This window comes from Leucopleurus acutus (assembly GCF_964270905.1).
Source record: "Leucopleurus acutus genome assembly, chromosome: X".
Taxonomy (NCBI): Eukaryota; Metazoa; Chordata; class Mammalia; order Artiodactyla; family Delphinidae; genus Leucopleurus; species Leucopleurus acutus.
In genome coordinates, this window is record NC_139148.1 from 25241740 (window position 1) to 25259358 (window position 17619).

At 36.8% G+C, this 17619-nt stretch overlaps 1 protein-coding gene and 1 pseudogene across 2 annotated transcripts in view; one reads left to right on the forward strand and one right to left on the reverse strand.

Annotated features, from left to right (window-relative positions):
- Window positions 1–17619, forward strand: part of IL1RAPL1 (interleukin 1 receptor accessory protein like 1) — a gene marked incomplete at both ends in the record, with an annotated part of 1110009 nt that overhangs the window by 777284 nt on the left and 315106 nt on the right. The gene's annotated exons all lie outside the window — the stretch shown is intronic.
- On the reverse strand, window positions 3708–4614 carry LOC309978703 (very long chain fatty acid elongase 5-like; annotated as a pseudogene). The gene has a single exon. The product of its transcript is annotated as a very long chain fatty acid elongase 5-like (transcript).

The following is a 17619-nucleotide window of genomic DNA, read 5'->3' on the forward strand; positions in this document are numbered from 1 at the left end:
AAATTCGATGTTTGTTTTCATGCATGTTTAACAGTTTTCACTTCCTATAGATGTGAAGAATATAGAGCATAATTTTGCATATTTTAAAGTTTATATAAAGCTATTCTCACCTTTTCTTCTGAAATTTGTCTTTTTTTGGTTTATCATTATGTCTTTTTTAAAATTGAAGTATAGTTAATTTACAATATTTTATTAGTTTCATGTGAACAGCGTAGTGATTGACAGTTTTTGAAGATTATACTGCATTATAGTTTATTATAAAATAATGGCTATAACTCCCTGTGCTATAAATAATATCCCTATTTCTTATCTATTTTATACATAGTAGTTTGCATCTATTAATCCCATGTCCCTACTTTGTCCCTCCTTCCTTCCCTCTCCCTTTTGGTAACCACATGTTTGTTTTCTATATCTGAGTCTTTCTATTTTGCATATACCTTCATTTATATTATTTTTTAGGTTCCACATATAAGTGATATCATACAGTACTTGCCTTTCTGTCTCTAACTTATTTCACTAAGCATAATATTGTCTAGGTCCAACCACATTGCTGCAAATGGCAGCATTTCATTCTTTTTCTGGCTGTGTAGTATTCCATTGTAATTCTGTTCTGAGTAATTCCATTCCCTTGTTTATCATTATGTCTAGATACGTATCAAGTTTGATACCTGTAGCTCAAGTTCATCCATTTTAACTGCTCTATAATAGCCCATTGAATAAATATTACTCATTTTTTATTAATCTATTGTGATTGGTAATTTAGAGTTTCTTGTTATTGTGGCAATAATGAACAATACTGTAATGAACATTCACGTACCTGCATCTTTATGCTCAAGAATAAGTGTTTCCCTAGGGTCTATAACTAGAAGTGGAGGCATGAAGCAATAAGACTTGCACGTGTTTGACATATATTTCCAAATTGTTCTTCAAAATAGTTGTTCTGATTTGTGTATGCAGTAGTACTGTCTAAGAGTTTCTATTTCTCCATACCCTTGCCGTTTATAAGTATGATAAAAAATAATGTGATTGAAATCTTGTGTAATCTTAATTTATATTTTATTGATCAGTAGTGAAGTTGAAAATTTTCATGATCTTTCGTCGAGTTCCCTCTTCTATACATTTTCCCCATTTTCCTAATGGGATATATTTTTTATGTATGTATGCTATGAGTATTTTTCCTCCTTTTTCTATCTTTTACAGTGAGGCCAGGTCTACACTATCAATATTATAGTAAAAATTAAAGTAATTATTCAAATCAGCAAAAGAAAGGTGTCAGACTTGCTATTCATGCTTACAGTCAAAGTGTAGTAGTTTTTCTGGTTTGTTTTAGTTTTGATACTTGGTTCCTCTGCAAGAAGGGCATTTAAAGTAGGGTTTGAGGCCTAAGTTGACCTGAGTTAAGCTCATAATAATAGCTCTCCACTTGGGGTAATGTATAGCACAGACCTACATGTGTTCCTGTATTTCTCATTTTTCAAAACTTCAACAGTGGATCAAATATCTAGTTTGATATTTGATCCAAATACTTGATCCAACAGTGGATCAAATATCTGGTTTGGATAATTTACCTCGGACAATCCATTGTTGCCTTAGTGATTTATTCTTAATATCCTCTCCTTCCAAATTATTGGGGAAGTCAGTTACAATGTGAATGAAGAAAGCATACATTTAACATATACTTACTATGTGCAGTATGTTGTAGTTGAGGGATGGGTAGATATGGATATTATGATATAATATCTTACTTCAACCAGAACATGGCTTCATTGGGGTCCTAATACCAATATACGTAAATGCAGGGACTGTATGCTAGATTGGGTCTGGATCTCAGGCTTTAGTTCCAGTCTCATCCTTCATGGCCATGCCACCTTAACATGCCACTTCCTCTGTGGCTTCTAAACACTTAGGTAACTCAAGACCATGTCTACTTTTTTTTTTTTAGAATGTAAAAAAATGACATGCCAAGTCAAGGTTACAAATTGTTTTTTAATCAAAAACGTTTTAATGATTAATGTATAGACATTATTTAACATTGTGGGTATATGCAGATGAGCTAAAGCACACTCTGACAGCACACTATTGAATGTTATAGTTTCTGTAATGAAATATGTAAAGACATTCGCAAGCTAGTACCTAGGAAGACATACACTTACAAATATATACATTCTAGATTTGCTAAGGTAAATGTAAACAGATGCTGTGACTCCTTCCAAACAGAAAACCCACAAGACTAATTAAGAGAACCAACTGGCTCCCTATAATATGAATGTGCAAAATTAAAGCATGATAAACTGATATTTACATAAATATCAAACCACCAATTCATTTATACATTGTCAACGACCTTCTCAGAAGTGTCATGAGTGGTTCAATGAATGTTTTTTCCTCCAGTGGAGGAGGTATTCAGAGGCTAAATTCCAATACTTTAAAATGACACACACAACAGTCCTTATCTGTTAGATCACTGCCTCTAGGGTGTGAGACATGATTTTATGTCTTATTTTTAACTTTACTTATTTTTAAACAAGTATTTCTAGACAAATCTTTAGATTCGAAGCAGGAAAAAAAATTACAGGTACTACTAGATTTACATTAAACAAACCATCTCTATCCAGTTTCCCAGTTCTCTCATGCTGCAGCTATCTGTTTAATTTTACCTTAAATTTAAGGTCCTTTCCCCACCTTTATTCATTTTGGTAAGCTAGGCACAGTTTCAAAAGAAGTTTGTGTCAAAACAGATAGCAGTACAGAAATCAATCCAAATTTGGACCCTGGCAACCAGTTCCCCACTGCTCATCTATGGGACTCTGTCAAATGGTAAACATTTAATCATCTCTCTTGGAAAATATATATCTGCTCTCACAAGTGGAAAGCAAAATGGGCTTTGTCTCCTGTATAAAAACACTTAGCACTTCCGAAATTTAAAACGGGCTACTCATCCTACACACTTCCTAAAATCTTGAAGACAAAGAATATATATTGGAAGTTTCATCAAGACTGCTTTAGAACCCCCCTCCCATTTTACATTATTAATAGTGGCACTCAATAAAAAAAAAGATCTATTAAAAAGTTAAACTGACTGTTCCACTAGACTTGAACCTGCCTGATTTAAAGCCAATATTACAAAACTGAAGGTGCCGATTTTACTTGTACAAGTCAGTTGAAATTATGTGTCACACGATAGTTTCATAAATCATGGTCTTTGAGTTTCCTGAACGGAGCTATTAGAAATGAATAAAAACTTGAAACATACCCTAATTTAAACTAATAAGCTTTGGGCCCTGCTTTTTAAATTTTAAGGCATGTGTGTTTCTCTACTGTAACAACATTATACAAATATACAATCACATGCATGATCTACAGTAAAAAAAAAAAAAGTGTGAATTACAATGTTATTAAATTGTGAATCACAATTCAGCACCTATCGTGCTATAACTAATGAGGCAACAGCAGTGTTGTGTACTACAACACCTCGCCCTCCACAGTCTAGCGCAAGGGTCAGTGAGAGCCCAGAAGTGTTAAAACTCTTACGCCTACTTGGATAATCTGTCTACATTTTCTAGGGGTTTGGAACTGATGGAAGAGGTCCTGCATGAGTCACACTACTGTAGGCCGACTAGTTACAGCACCTGTTAACTAGCATTGGGCACAATTCATATGTGCTTACAATCAGACGACGTGGTTCATAAGCTGTCAACCCTTGGGCCTCAGTCCTTATGCTGCTTCCTCGGCTTCACATTGTTTTCCAGGGAAGAAAAGCTGCTGGTGTGGCCGTTTGTGGCCGTTTATGGCCGTCACGTAGCCGTTCTGGTGGTCCTTCTGGTGTTCTCTCCTCCGGGAGGTCCCCTTCTTGTTGTAGGTCTGAATATAGAAGTTTGTGAAGAGGGCAACCAGAGAAATCACGTATCCAATCTGTAAATACAACCAACCAAGAGGGAAGGCGCGCGGCTAGATGACCCCGCAGCCGGTCTGGATGATGGTCAGCACAAACTGAAGCAGCTGCCCCTGCGTGATGTACTTCTTCCGCCAGAGGTACGGCCTCATGGAAGGGACGGACGACAGACTGTAGTACGAGTACACGTGGACGTGGATGAAGCTGTTAAGTGTGGCACCAAAATAAGAGTGGCCACAGGGGACCCAGTTCATCAGGAACCACCAGATGTTGAGCATGGAGGCGCGGTGGTATACGTGCAGGACTGTGATCTGGTGGTGGTTCTTGCGCAAGATGAAGAAGGTGTCCATGAACTCGATGAGCTTGGAGAAGTAGTACCACTAGAGCACGCGGGTGATCTTCATGTCTGCTTCTCCTCCAATGCGTGTGCCCTGACAGAAGAAGTTGTACTGGCCCTCCCATACTCCCGTCACTAACTCACAGAACATAGAGAGAGAGAGCAGTGTGCATTCAAGGTTATACACCACTAAAATCCCCCGGCAAGAGAACGGCTGCCTATTCTTCATATATTTTGGTCCCAGCCATACAGTTAGCAACTATAGGATGGAGCAGAGCAAAGTAGGGATATAATTGTCCAGAAGAAACCATCCTTTTAGTCTGGGATCTCGGGGGCCGAGCAGTGCCTGGTAATAGGTACTAGGTGCTGCATCAGAGTGTCCCATTTTAAAACCTCTTAGGCCGAGGGCGGCTGCGGCTCCAAGAAGTGGCGAGGTGGCGTTGGCGGCGGCATCCGGAGCCAGCCGAGCCAGGAGGAGGCGGGAGGGAGGCACCGGCCAGCAGGACCCGCCACCACAAATTGATATTCATAATGTACATATGTAACTTACTAAGTCCGTACCATAAAAATGACATCTATTGTGCTATTCAAAAGAATAATGGTGAGATTAATTTTTTTAAATATCAGTTCATTGTACCATGTGGTTGGTATGTACTTGTAATTTAACACAAATATAAAGAATATGAATAGCTTTTTTTCAATTCTATCAGTAGCTCTTTGAGTGAGTATATAAATTCATTTGTAAATGATACCAAATCTAAATTTGAATTCTTCAATCTAAGCCATGGGCCAAGGGGTATCTTGCCCCTCATCCTTCTCCAAATACCATGGAATTGCCTCTGACCTCACCTCTGTTGACTTATTACTCTTAAGCTGTAAAATGATTTGTAAGATCCCATCCATATCTAACATCTCATGGTTTTAAAGACATTCTCTTCGTAGTTATTTGTGATGTTACAAACATAGGATAAATTTCTTTGGTGAAAACAGTCTTATTTGACCTTGATGTACCACTTGGCATTTTTGGAAATAGAGCAACTCTTCTGCTATGTTGTTTCAGAGAAAACAAATTCCCATATTATCCCAAACTCTTCAGTATAAGGCTATGAGTATGTTTAATTCTTCATGAAGTTAAGGTTTTTTTGTGATGTGGTGCCAGGAAATAATTTTGTGATAAAACAAACACTTGGTTTAACCAACTAGAAAATACTGGCATCCTACAAACATGAATTCATTAGAGAGGAATTCTGAGCTGCAGCTTTCATAAACTAAAATAGCTATGCTAGTTAATGTCCCAGAAGTTCTTAGTAAATATAAAGTACAAGAAACTGTCAGTGCTTCAGAAGCAGAGATAATATCTTATCCTTTTTATAACCTCAGTTATTAACTAGAACTTGCCACGTAGTAGGAGACCGATAAGAACATTCATGGATTGGAGTGTTAAGTCATTAATTTTCAAACCTATATCCTTTAAATAACAAAGGATTGTCTTCTATTATTTCTCAAAAAGGTGGGTATGTGGCGCATAGGTTTCTTACCTTTGCTTTACATTCCTTTAGAGCTATGATAAACTAAAGCATTTTTTAGGAAAAGTGACTTCTAAAATATTTTTGTTAATGTTTCAAATGTGCAATTATAGTCTGAAGATCATCAGGGCATAGATAAGTGCCTGTGGCATCCATTTTTTATAGTGGCAACCGTTGTTTATGTGTTTCAAGTGCTGCCTGCAGAATTTTTTCTTATATGAGAAATATAAGTAAATCAACATTATAAAGTCTATAGGGTCTAAAAAATACAACAAACTAGTGAATGTAATAAAAAAGAAGCAGACTCACAGATATAGAGAACAAACTAGTGGTTGCCAGTGGGGAGAGGGAAGGAGACAGGGGCAATATAGCGGTATGGGATTGAGAGATACAAGCTATTAGGTATAAACTAAGGTACAAGGATATATTGTACAGCACAGGGAATATAGCCAATATTTTATAATAACTATAAATGGAGCATACCCTTTAAAATTGTGAATCACTATATTATACACCTGTAACTTATATAATATTGTACATCAAGTATACTTCAATTAAAAAAATAAAGTAAAATAAAAGCCACATGAGGCTAAAACGAAAACATATACCTATGCAGATACCAAGAAACAGGTGTGTAGGAGATTGGAATACTGTTTATGACTAGAAAAGCTTGACTATTTTTATTCCTAGATACCTATATGCATGGCACATGCAATATGACATTTGATTATGAAACAGTTTTAGAATAGTTAAGGTGCATTAATTGATATTCATGAAATAACCATGACTGCTACAAGATGGCCATTTGGAAACGTGCCCTAAGACAGGGATCTGCAGACTTTTTCTAAAGGGACCAGATAGTACATATTTTAGTCTTGTGAGATATACAGTTTTAGTCCCAACTACTCAGCTCTGCTTTTGCAGCACAAAAGCAGCCACAGACAATGCAAAAAAAGAATAGGCATGGCTGTGTTCCAATAAAACTTTTTTTTTTTTTTACAAACACAGACATGGGCCATAGATTGCTGACCCCTGTCCTAAATAGCCATTGACCTCATTCAATTTTAAGAATTTGAAACTTTTAGCAAAAATGTTACAGTTCTTCATATAACTTGTAAGAACAGTACTTTTTAAAAAAATAAATGAATGAATCTCAAAAAAGGAACCTAAGTTTCATTTTCATTATTTGAATGGAAACATGATTTTTTTCTTATATTTGATTATACATGTATTGAGCTAAACTTACTTGCTCTTACCACTAGACCAGCTGTTATTAAATATACTTAGATAGTAATTTTTTAGATTATTTTCCCTAGAGTATACTCGAATCTTGGACAAATGTTTCCTTGTCATTGAACTTTAGGTTTCATGTCTGTAAAATAAAGGGTTAGTCATGATTTCTCTAAGGAATCGTCAAACTATACAATTCCATGTTTCTATGGGTGTCATATCATTTGCCAGTAGGAACAATGTCCTTGTTTAGAGACTTCTTTTAAAATTCTTTTATTGAGAATGTCATTTCTCCAAGAGATCTTATTCTCTTTGAAAGTCACTTCTAGTTTCTGTATGAAAAAAATGTCTTTTAAAATCAATACCAGTGAAAGTTAATCAGGGATAGAATGATTACAGGATGCCTTGCTTATCATTGGAAAGCCAAGATAGTGATCTCTGTGATTATCCTCACATCTGATTTGAAAGGACAGAGGGGCAGATTTTCTGGCCATCCCACTCTTACTTTGTGAAATGTCCCCACTATAATCCCTTTGTAAGAAGGCTGCCTGCCTTTATTACCATATTCTAAAGAGATTAACCAATATTATGCCCAAGTGCCCAGGATATCCCCAGCCCTACTTCCATCTTAAATTTATCACACATTCAACATAGTCATAAAGGGAATAATCAGAAAATCTTGTCACATCTCATCTCATTATATTATTGTGCATAAGGAAAAAATAGTTTTAAGGTATAGAGAAGAATGAATCAGGTCATGCGGCTGCTTCCCGAATGTTCAATTTCTGTCTCCATTGCCTCCATTATTTTTTCTCCCTGAAATGCAGAAATTATTCATATTGAGATACAACAGTTCTCCCCCCCCCAAACCAAGTCTTCAGTGCCTGCTTCTTTATTAACACATAATAAAAGGTAACTGTAAGGATGTTGATGCAAGTGGCGGGCAAAGATCACCAGGTTTCTTCTTCATACAACCCTCTGCAGGGTTTTGCCTTCCCAGCAATCCCATGTCTGTGGGAACTGGCTTTTCCTCCTCCCTCCTCCTTCTGAATGGTTACAGTGGAAGCAAACACATTTTTACAAAGTGACCCCACCTCATCTGTAGAGATATAGCCAGAGGTTGGCTCCTGACCCAGGCTGAGCTAATCTGAGTCCATTCTCAGGATTTTAGAGTTAGAACTGGGAAATGATCATCCAGTGAAACTTTGAGCTCTTAAATGGAAATGTTGCAAACTCACAGGCTGTTGGCAGTAGATATTTTCTGATGTGTGCTTTAGAAATAGAACCAAAAAGTGATTCTACCGGTGGGGGTGGGGGTGTGGAGAGAGAGAGGGAGGAAAGGAACGAAACAAATGTATAATGAGAGGCAGAGTTGAGATACGAAGAGCAAATTCTGGTTTCTCCACAGTTTTTGGATAAAGCTCCATTTCACACCATCACCCTGCCCTTGGGTTGTTTGAGATAGCCATATATGCGTTTAAGAAACTACCTTTTGCTAAAACTAGTTCAAACAGGTTTCCATAACTTAAAACCAAAAGAACTAATTGTGAAGTTTATTTTTTACTGTAAACATTCTATGAAATATAGACTATAAATATGCTTGCAAAAATATTCTTTTAAAGGTGCTAAATTACTGAACAGAATTAATTACCCACAAGATACTCCCCAGAGAAAGAGATCACAAAATGTGTGTGTGTATAATATATTTTTTCAAAAAATAAGTTTTGAGTGCCTTTTGTGAACCAGGCCACAGTGGTAGGTAGGCAACAATGAACAAATACAAAAGTAGTCTATTGAGGGAGAGATATATTAACAAAATACAAAAATTAGTAAATGATTAAAGACTATGGAAAATTCTGTGGCGGAGAGGTAAGGGACAGGGAGCCAGGTAGAGGAAGCAACATATGTGAAGGCCCTGTAGCTAATTCAAGCAAAGAACTCCAGTGTTGCTAATCCAAAGGATGTTTTTCACAAAGCCATTTATTAATTAGGTCCTGAAAGCATCACTTCTGTTTTCTGATTACCATATTTAGCTCTCATGTAGGAAGAGCATTTTTCGTTTGTGTTCCAAATTTACTTCTCAGGTAGTTTAAGACCCTATTTCCTTACCATTATTCAAGAAAGACATGTAGTATACAATGTTATTTGCACCATCAATTTGTTCAGCAAACTTTCTTTGTAGTCAGATCAAAAAAAAAATCATCTCAGGTATATTCATGGTTTTACCATGGATCCGTGAGTGGATTAATGAAATCCTCGTTAGAGAGCTACAATTGTGGTAGTGTTCCAGCACATTATTCCAGGCCACCAGCTCCATCTCACTCAGGTAGGGTCCAACGAAAGTATGTGAGCCCAGAGCCATGGGAATGTTCATCTCCATCAAAAATTAATAGGAAAAGACACTCTCTTTAGCAAGATTTACTTAGGAAAGCAGCGTGCAGTGCTTTCTTGGGCTAGCATCCCTCTGTTCTTAAACCACAACCAATGCTACTGTAACATTTCGGTAGTAATCTAACAAATGGTGTCAAAGATGTAAGAGAGAAAAATTATACTTTGTGATTTCTCTAGGTTTCTGAGCAATGCATGAACTCTTTAACTGTGTACACAAAGAACTGTACATTTAGTTGCCGTGGCACTGCCTATCTGTTGTCTTTAGGAGGAATAAAATGGTACTTTAACTACTGTGACTCATCCCCCTAGGTATAATTGATAAAGCTACCTTTCCTAACTTTGAACCAGAATCCTTCAACGGGCAAAGACTTTTTGTTGCTTTTGTTGTTGTTAAAGAAAAGATACTTGTTCACAAACCTAGGCTTAACCCCGTTCTCGACAAATGATAGCTTTAAGCAAAGATCACAGTTTACTGAATCTAACTAATCATTCACATATAATAGATGGACAACAAATCAAATGGCTGTCAGGGAAATAGCATTTTCCCAACATGTGTCCTCTTGAGTTACTATGTCTAAGCACTGATGAATGTTTGCTACTAATGACCCCTGGCATTAATAATGAGGCTCTAATCAAAGATCTGTTATATAACCTGCCCTTGATAAGAAATACTTAGTGTTCCTTAGCATATGGTCAGGGGAGAGTCCAGTGAGTATGGCATGTGAATTTAAAAATGCCTCACTATGCACCTTAGTGATGGAAAGTATGAGTGATTCTAGGACAAACGTGAGACTCCATGTGTATACTGATAGGTGTGACACCCTCGCATAATTATTAAGACTGTCCTCTGTGCTCTCATAATACTGTACCCATGCTTCCATCATGACACTTTTCACTTTGCCTCATAATTTTCTTTCTACACCATTGAGTTACCAGCTTTTAGAAGTACAATAGGCCATTATTATTATTGCTGTTGTTATTATTATTCTTGATTACCAAGTGCCTAAGAAGGAAGGGCTCAATACATGCTTGCGGTATTATTCTCAAAGAATCTACTTTGAGAAAGCTGTGTTCATTATGTCTTAACATTCTGAAAGAGTTACAAACAGATGAAGCAATTAAGTCTGAGAACCATGGATTACTGGATGTCCAAGATCAACTCTCTTCTAGGGAAATGCCCTGGGTTGAGGTTGGCCTAATAATAATAACTCTGGGGCTTCCCTGGTGGTGCAGTGGTTGAGAATCTGCCTGCTAATGCAGGGGACACGGGTTCGAGCCCTGGTCTGGGAGGATCCCACATGCCACGGAGCAACTAGGCCTGTGATCCACAACTACTGAGCCTGCGCGTCTAGAGCCTGTGCTCCGCCACAAGAGAGGCTGTGATAGTGAGAGGCCCGCGTACCACGATGAAGAGTGGCCCCCGCTTGCCACAACTAGAGAAAACCCTCACACAGAAATGAAGACCCAACACAGCAAAAATAAATAAATTAATAAATAATAATAATAATAACTCTGATTTCACCTTATCCAGAGAAGCTTAGGAGAAAACACCCCAGGATTTAGAATGCTCTTTTTAATTTTTTATTAAATTATTGATACCTTTGAGAAGACTCTAGAAGCTACACTTTTGGAAGTCCTTAGGAGCAAAGACAAGTTATTTCCTGGACCTGGCATATATTTCACGATGAAACAAATGAAACATCCTAACAAATTGTCTTTTTTTTCCTTTTTTTTTTAAATTAAAGTATAGTTGATTTACAATATTGTATTAATTTCTGCTTTACAGCAAAGTGATTCAGTTATACATATATATACTTTTTTGTATTCTATTATGGTTTATTAAAGGATACTGAATATAGCTCCCTGAGCTATATAGTAGGACCTTGTTGTTTATCCATTCTGTATATAATAACTTACATCTGCTCACCCCAACCTGCCACTTCATCCCTCCCCCAACCCCCTCCCCCTTGGAAACCACAAGTCTGTTCTCTATGTCTATGAGTCTGTTCCTGTTTTGTAGATAGATTCATTTGTGTCATATTTTAGATTCCACCTATAAGTGATATCATGTGGTATTTGTCTTTCTCTTTATGACTTACTTCACTTAGGATGATAATCTCTAGTTGCATCCATGTTGCTACAGATGGCATTATTTCACTCCTTTGTATGGCTGAGTAGTATTCCATTGTATATATGTATCACATCTTCTTTATCCATTCATCTGTCAATGGGCATTTAGGTTGTTTCCATGTCTTGGCTATTGTGAATACTGCTGCTATGAACATAGGGATGCATGTATCTTTTTGAATTATAGTTTTGTCTGGATATAGGCCCAGGAGTGGGATGGCTGGGTCTTATGGTAGTTCTATGTTTAGTTTTCTGAGGAACCTCCATACTGTTTTTCATAGTGGCTGTACCAACTTACATTCCAACCAACAGTGTAGGAGGGACTCCTACATCCTCTCCAGCATTTGTTATTTGTTGAGTATTTAATGATGGCCATTCTGACCAGTGCGAAGTGGAACCTCATTGTAGTTTTGATTTGCATTTCTCTAATAATTAGCGACATTGAGCATCTTTTCATGTGCCCATTGGCCGTTTGTATTTCTTCTGTGGAAAAATGTCTATTTAGGTCTTCTGCCTAGTTTTCTTTTTTTTAATTTTTAAAAAAATTATTTATTTCATTTATTTATTTTTGGCTGTGTTGGGTCTTCATTGCTGTGTGCGGGCCCTCTCTAGTTGCAGTGAGTGGGGGCCACTCTTTGTTGCGGTGCGCAGGCTTCTCATTGCGGTGGCCTCTCTTGTTGCAGAGCATGGGCTCTAGGTGTGTGGGCTTCAGTAGATGTGGCTTGCAGGCTCAGTAGTTGTGGCTCGCAGGCTTAGTTGCTCCACGGCATGTGGGATCTTCCCAGACCAGGGCGGAAACCTGTGTCCCCTGCATTGGCCTGTGTCCCCTGATTAGGTGGATTCCTAATCACTGAGCCACCAGGGAAGCCCCCTTCTGCCTAATTTTCAATTGGGTTGTTTGTTTTTGGTTCTTGAGTTGTATGAGCTGTTTGTATACTTTGGAAATTAAGCCCTTGTTGGTCACATCATTTGCAAATATTTTCTCCCATTCTGTAGGTTGTCTTTTCATTTTGTTTATGGTTTCCTTTGCTGTGCAAAAGCTTGTAAGTTTGGTTAGGTCCCATTTGTTTATTTTTGTTTTTATTTCTTTTGCCTTGAGAGACTGACCTAAGAAAACACTGATTCGTTTTATGTCAGAGAATGTTTTGCCTATGATCTCTTCTAGGAGTTTTATGGTGTCATGTCTTATGTTTAAGTCTTCAAGGCATTTTGAGTTTATTTTTGTGTATGGTGTGAGGGTGCATTCTAACTTCATCGATTTACATGCAGCTGTCCAACTTTCCCAACACCATTTGCTGAAGAGGCTATCTTTGTCCCAATTTATATCCTTGCCTCCTTAGTTGAAGATTAATTGACCGTAGGTGTGTGGGTTTATTTCTGGGCTCTCTTTTCTGTTCCATTGATCCATATGTCTGTTTTTGTGCCATTGCCACACCGTTTTGATTACTATAGCTTTGTAGTATTGTCTGAAGTCTGGGAGAGTTATGCCTCGTGCTTTGTTCTTTTTCTTCAGGATTGCTCTGGCAATTCTGGGTCTTTTATGGTTCCATATAAATTTTAGGATTCTTTGTTCTAGTTCTGTGAAAAATGTCATGGGTAATTTGATAGGGATCACATTAAATCTGTAGAATGCTTTGGGTAATATGGCCATTTTAACAATATTCTTCCAATCCAAGAGCGTGGGATATATTTCCATTTCTTTGAATCACCTTCAGTTTCCTTTATTAACATTTTATAGTTCTCAGCATATAAGTCTTTCACCTCTTTAGTCAGGTTTATTCCTAAGTATTTTATTTTGGGGGGTGCAATTTTAAAAGGTACCCTAACAAATTGTCTTGAATCAGATAACTCCCTGACAGAAACGAGGCAAATTTTTCATCACTAATTTTGCCTTTGCAGTAAAATTCCTAAGAAAGAAGTTAATTTGGCAATGGTGAAACAAAAAATTCTGCAGCATCAACACTGCAGATACAAATGGTACTGAAGGTAGTAAAATTGAGAAGTATGCATCTTTTATCTTTAGTAGTAATTTTTATATTAAAAACTCACCACCCAAACTGTACTAAAGTTATTGTAGGTTATACAAAGGTTTTGAGAAATATGAATGGGATAATGTAAAAGGGATTAAAATTTTATATTCTGTGAGACTTTACAATTTATTTTTCTTCCATGATATAGAAACAAGTATTGAAATCTCAAAGTTATTCCACATAGTAATACTGTAAATACAATAATGTATTATATTTAGAAAACTTGACTCAATTTACTACTTAGAAAAGTAAGTAGTAGTATTTTGCATAGTTTAATGGTTGGCCTTCTAAACAAATGCATTTAGTTCCTATTCTCCCATGATAACCTCTATGTTACCTTGTATAATTCTTTGTGATCTTTGTTCTCTGTTTTAGTTTCTCTAACCACATCTAATTTTGATTTAATTAAAAAATCAGATCCCTCCCTGTGATAGACTATGGACCTCTTCCTAGCTTGGTGGCCATCCCAAAGTCATTTCTGTATCTTCCATTCCCAAGTGGCCTGCAATGTTCGTCTGGAATCCATTCAATCCTGTTTGCATTCAACAATACTCGGTATATTGGGGAAATTTTCCATCTTCTTTTTTAAAAAATATCTTAATATACCTAAATTATGGTATGGTAAGACTCCATTAATTCAAGCTAATTGAGGAGAAGGTGACTTGAATTTATAGGGAAAGAGTTTGTTGTTGTAGTTGTCTTGCTATTGTATAATTTAACTTCAGTGTTTTTACTTGGAGTGATATCTGAAGTCAAGAGCTGTGGAGTGGCTTTCTATTAGAGAGCCTTCCTGTTTACTAGGTAACATGGTATTTGAATGTAAAGAGGGACCTCTCATAGGTTGAAAAAGTTTGTTGCCCTTAGTAAGCTGAGTGATCTCTGAAATCTTGTTTACATTGTCTAACAGCATATTAAATTTATTAATAGGAAAAAGCATACCATAAATAACGTTCCTATTTTTATGACTCAAACAATGCATTAATTTTCTAACTTGATCTTGTAAGAAAAAAAGTTCAAACAGGATAATATTATGTGGGAAACTTATGTAAACTTATGCTATTTTACCCAGAAATCTTAAGAATCACCAATACACGTGTGTAACTGCTGGTGTCTCATTTGAAATGAACCATTTAACCGTCCATAGAAAGTAGTTTCTCCAGATATTATTTAAATGGATACCAGGTTTAAATATTTAACTTTTATATGTCCTTTGTCTTATTATTCAGTTTACACTTTGACTTTTTAAAATGTTAAGGGTGCATTGAAATTGTACATTTTAGGTTTAAATAGCTGAATCATAGGTGGGCAGCTATTAAAAATATGCCCTATTATTGAGAACTTGTATAGTGACAGGAATAATATCAGTGAATGGCCAAATTAGATTACGACCTTTAACTAAACAAGCACTTCTTGTAATTGTGATTGTCTTGGGGCTAATGTATGTGACTATGACATTTGTTTCCACCATGATTTTATACCTATTTGAAAAGACATGCTATATGTCACAGGTATTCAGTTAAAATATTTCAGTGTAATTATAGCTAATTAAATCATACACACAATCACAAAACTCCATTCAAGAAATACTTGGTACAAATCTAAAGCATACTAAAAGGAGTAAAATTTAGTGTGAAGGGTCAGATAGCGCTGCCCTTGATCTTCCCAAGAGATTCTAATCATTGTCGACTGAATTTCTAGATGTTAATTAATGTGACACAGAAATCAAGCCCTGTTTCCCCTTACTTTGACTAATTACACATTTATTTGAGTTTTAAGTTCCTTCCATTCAATTTCAAAATGGTGCCTTAAGCTTATAAAGCCCCTCAGAAGCTTAAGGATAAGGCAGATGTAGTTTGGGTTGTAATTTTAAATAAACTATTTAAGTTATTTCATTGAATTCAGTGCTGCTAAAAGTAAGTATTCTTGGTTTTGTGGGTACTTGAAAAAAAAACATGTATCTTAAAGTTGTTCATTTTCATAGGATCATAAGACTGCTAATACTCTGGTGATAATGAGGTCGAATGGATTGAAATAGCATTCTCCATGTTATGCTGATGATGTCTTGTGTGTTAGCATTGTCATCTGTGTAGACAAGGAGGTACCCCATGGTCACTTCAACACATGTGAGCTTTACCTGAGTAAGAGTTTCAGGAGTAGACAGGAATCATGTCATTTTTCAGCCTTTTCCAAACCTTTATAGTGATGCAGTATTGAATGGATGTACAAGACACTAATGATTTCATGTTAGTCAACACCATGCCACATATATTTGGCTGCACATGATATCCATTCATAATGACGACACCAGCAAGATACCTAAACATTCCTGAAAAACCCCAGATACTGATAATGGAATGTATATTAACACAATCATTTTGTAAAACTGTTTATTAGTGTCTACTAAAGCTGAACATCTACAACCTATCCATCCCCTCCTAGGTCTATATCCAGCATACATACAAAACAAGTACATGAACGTTCATAGCAGCACTATCTGTAGTGGCCTCAAATTGAAAACTACCTAAAGGTCCATCACCAGTAGAAGCAATAAATAAATTGTGGTGTGGTCACCTAGTAGAATAATTTACATTGATAAAAATGAGTGAACTCTGTTATACACAATAATGTGAATGAATCTCATAAACATAATATTATATGAAAGACACCAGGCTGAAAGTGTATATAATATATGATTTCATTTATCTAAATTTTTAAAATAACAAGCAAATATTGTTGGACATCAGGATAGTGATTACCTTTGCTTAGGGGAGAAGTGATGGCAAGGGACCATGAAGAAAACCTCTGGGATGTTGATATACTGTTCGGTTTCTTGATCTGGTTGCTGGTTAAATAGGTATGTTCAGTTTGTAATGATTCATCAAGATATATACTTACGATTTGCGCATACACACACACACACACACACACACACAGATACACTCATACATAGATATATAAAATACTTCAATAAGAAAATTAAATTATTGAAAAGTTCTGAGGTTAAATATGTTAAATTGAGCCCAAGTGTTCATCTGTGCTTGTATTAGTGTCCTAGGGCTACTATAACAAATTACCACAAACTGGGTGGCTTGAAACAACAGAAATTTAGCCTCTCACAGTGCAGAAAGCCAGAAGTCCCAAATCAAGGTATTGGTAGAGTTGGGGTTTTTTTGGAGGATCTGTGGGAAAATCTGTTCCATGTTCCATGTGGCTCTCCTGCCTTCTGGTGGCTGCTGGCATTCCTTGCCATTCCTCGGCTTGTAGACACATCACTCCAATCTCTACTTCCTTCTTCACATGAATACCACCCCCCACCCCGCCCCGTATTTCTTCTCTGATATGAACACAGGCCTTTGGATTTAGGGCCCGCCTGGGTAATTGAGATTATTATCTTAATTACATCTACCTTTTTCCAAATAAGGTGGCATTCACAGGTTCTAATAATCTTTTAGGGGGGCCACCATTCAATCTACTGCCGTATTCCTTCCTCAAACTCCATGCAAATCATAGAAATAGAAATATAAAAATATTACACACAAAAAATATGAGAAGAGAGGAAAACACAAGAGATAGTTTCAAGATTTTGGAAGATGGAAAGTAAGTATTGGTTGATTTAGCAGAATGCAAGAAGTTAAAATTGGGTGGCAGTAGAAAGCAATTACAAGCAGATGCAGGGTTTGGAGATACCAAGTACTTCTGGATGCAGGGGTAACAAGTGAGGCAGAAAATAGTAAGTTTGGTTGAAAGTCTATAGAAGGAAGTTAAAGATATCCTCCCCTGGCCTGGGCATCCAAGTGAGTAATTATCCCATACCTAGGCGGACAGAAAATGAACAATCCATATGAAAGAGAAGAATCAAAGTGGCCCTAGGCTTGTGGAACTGAGGAATTGCCCAGGTAGGGAGGGAGGCGCTGTACTGAAACAAAGGGATTAAGAAACAGTCCATATTTTGAATGGTGCTGACACCCTCCCCCCACCCTTCTATGTTCTAGTCAGGAGCTTAGAGGTTTCTTATCTGGGGAAAACTGCAGCCAAAGAGAAAAGAGCTGCAAATGAAAGGACTAAAGTCCACTTTTCAGCCACCAT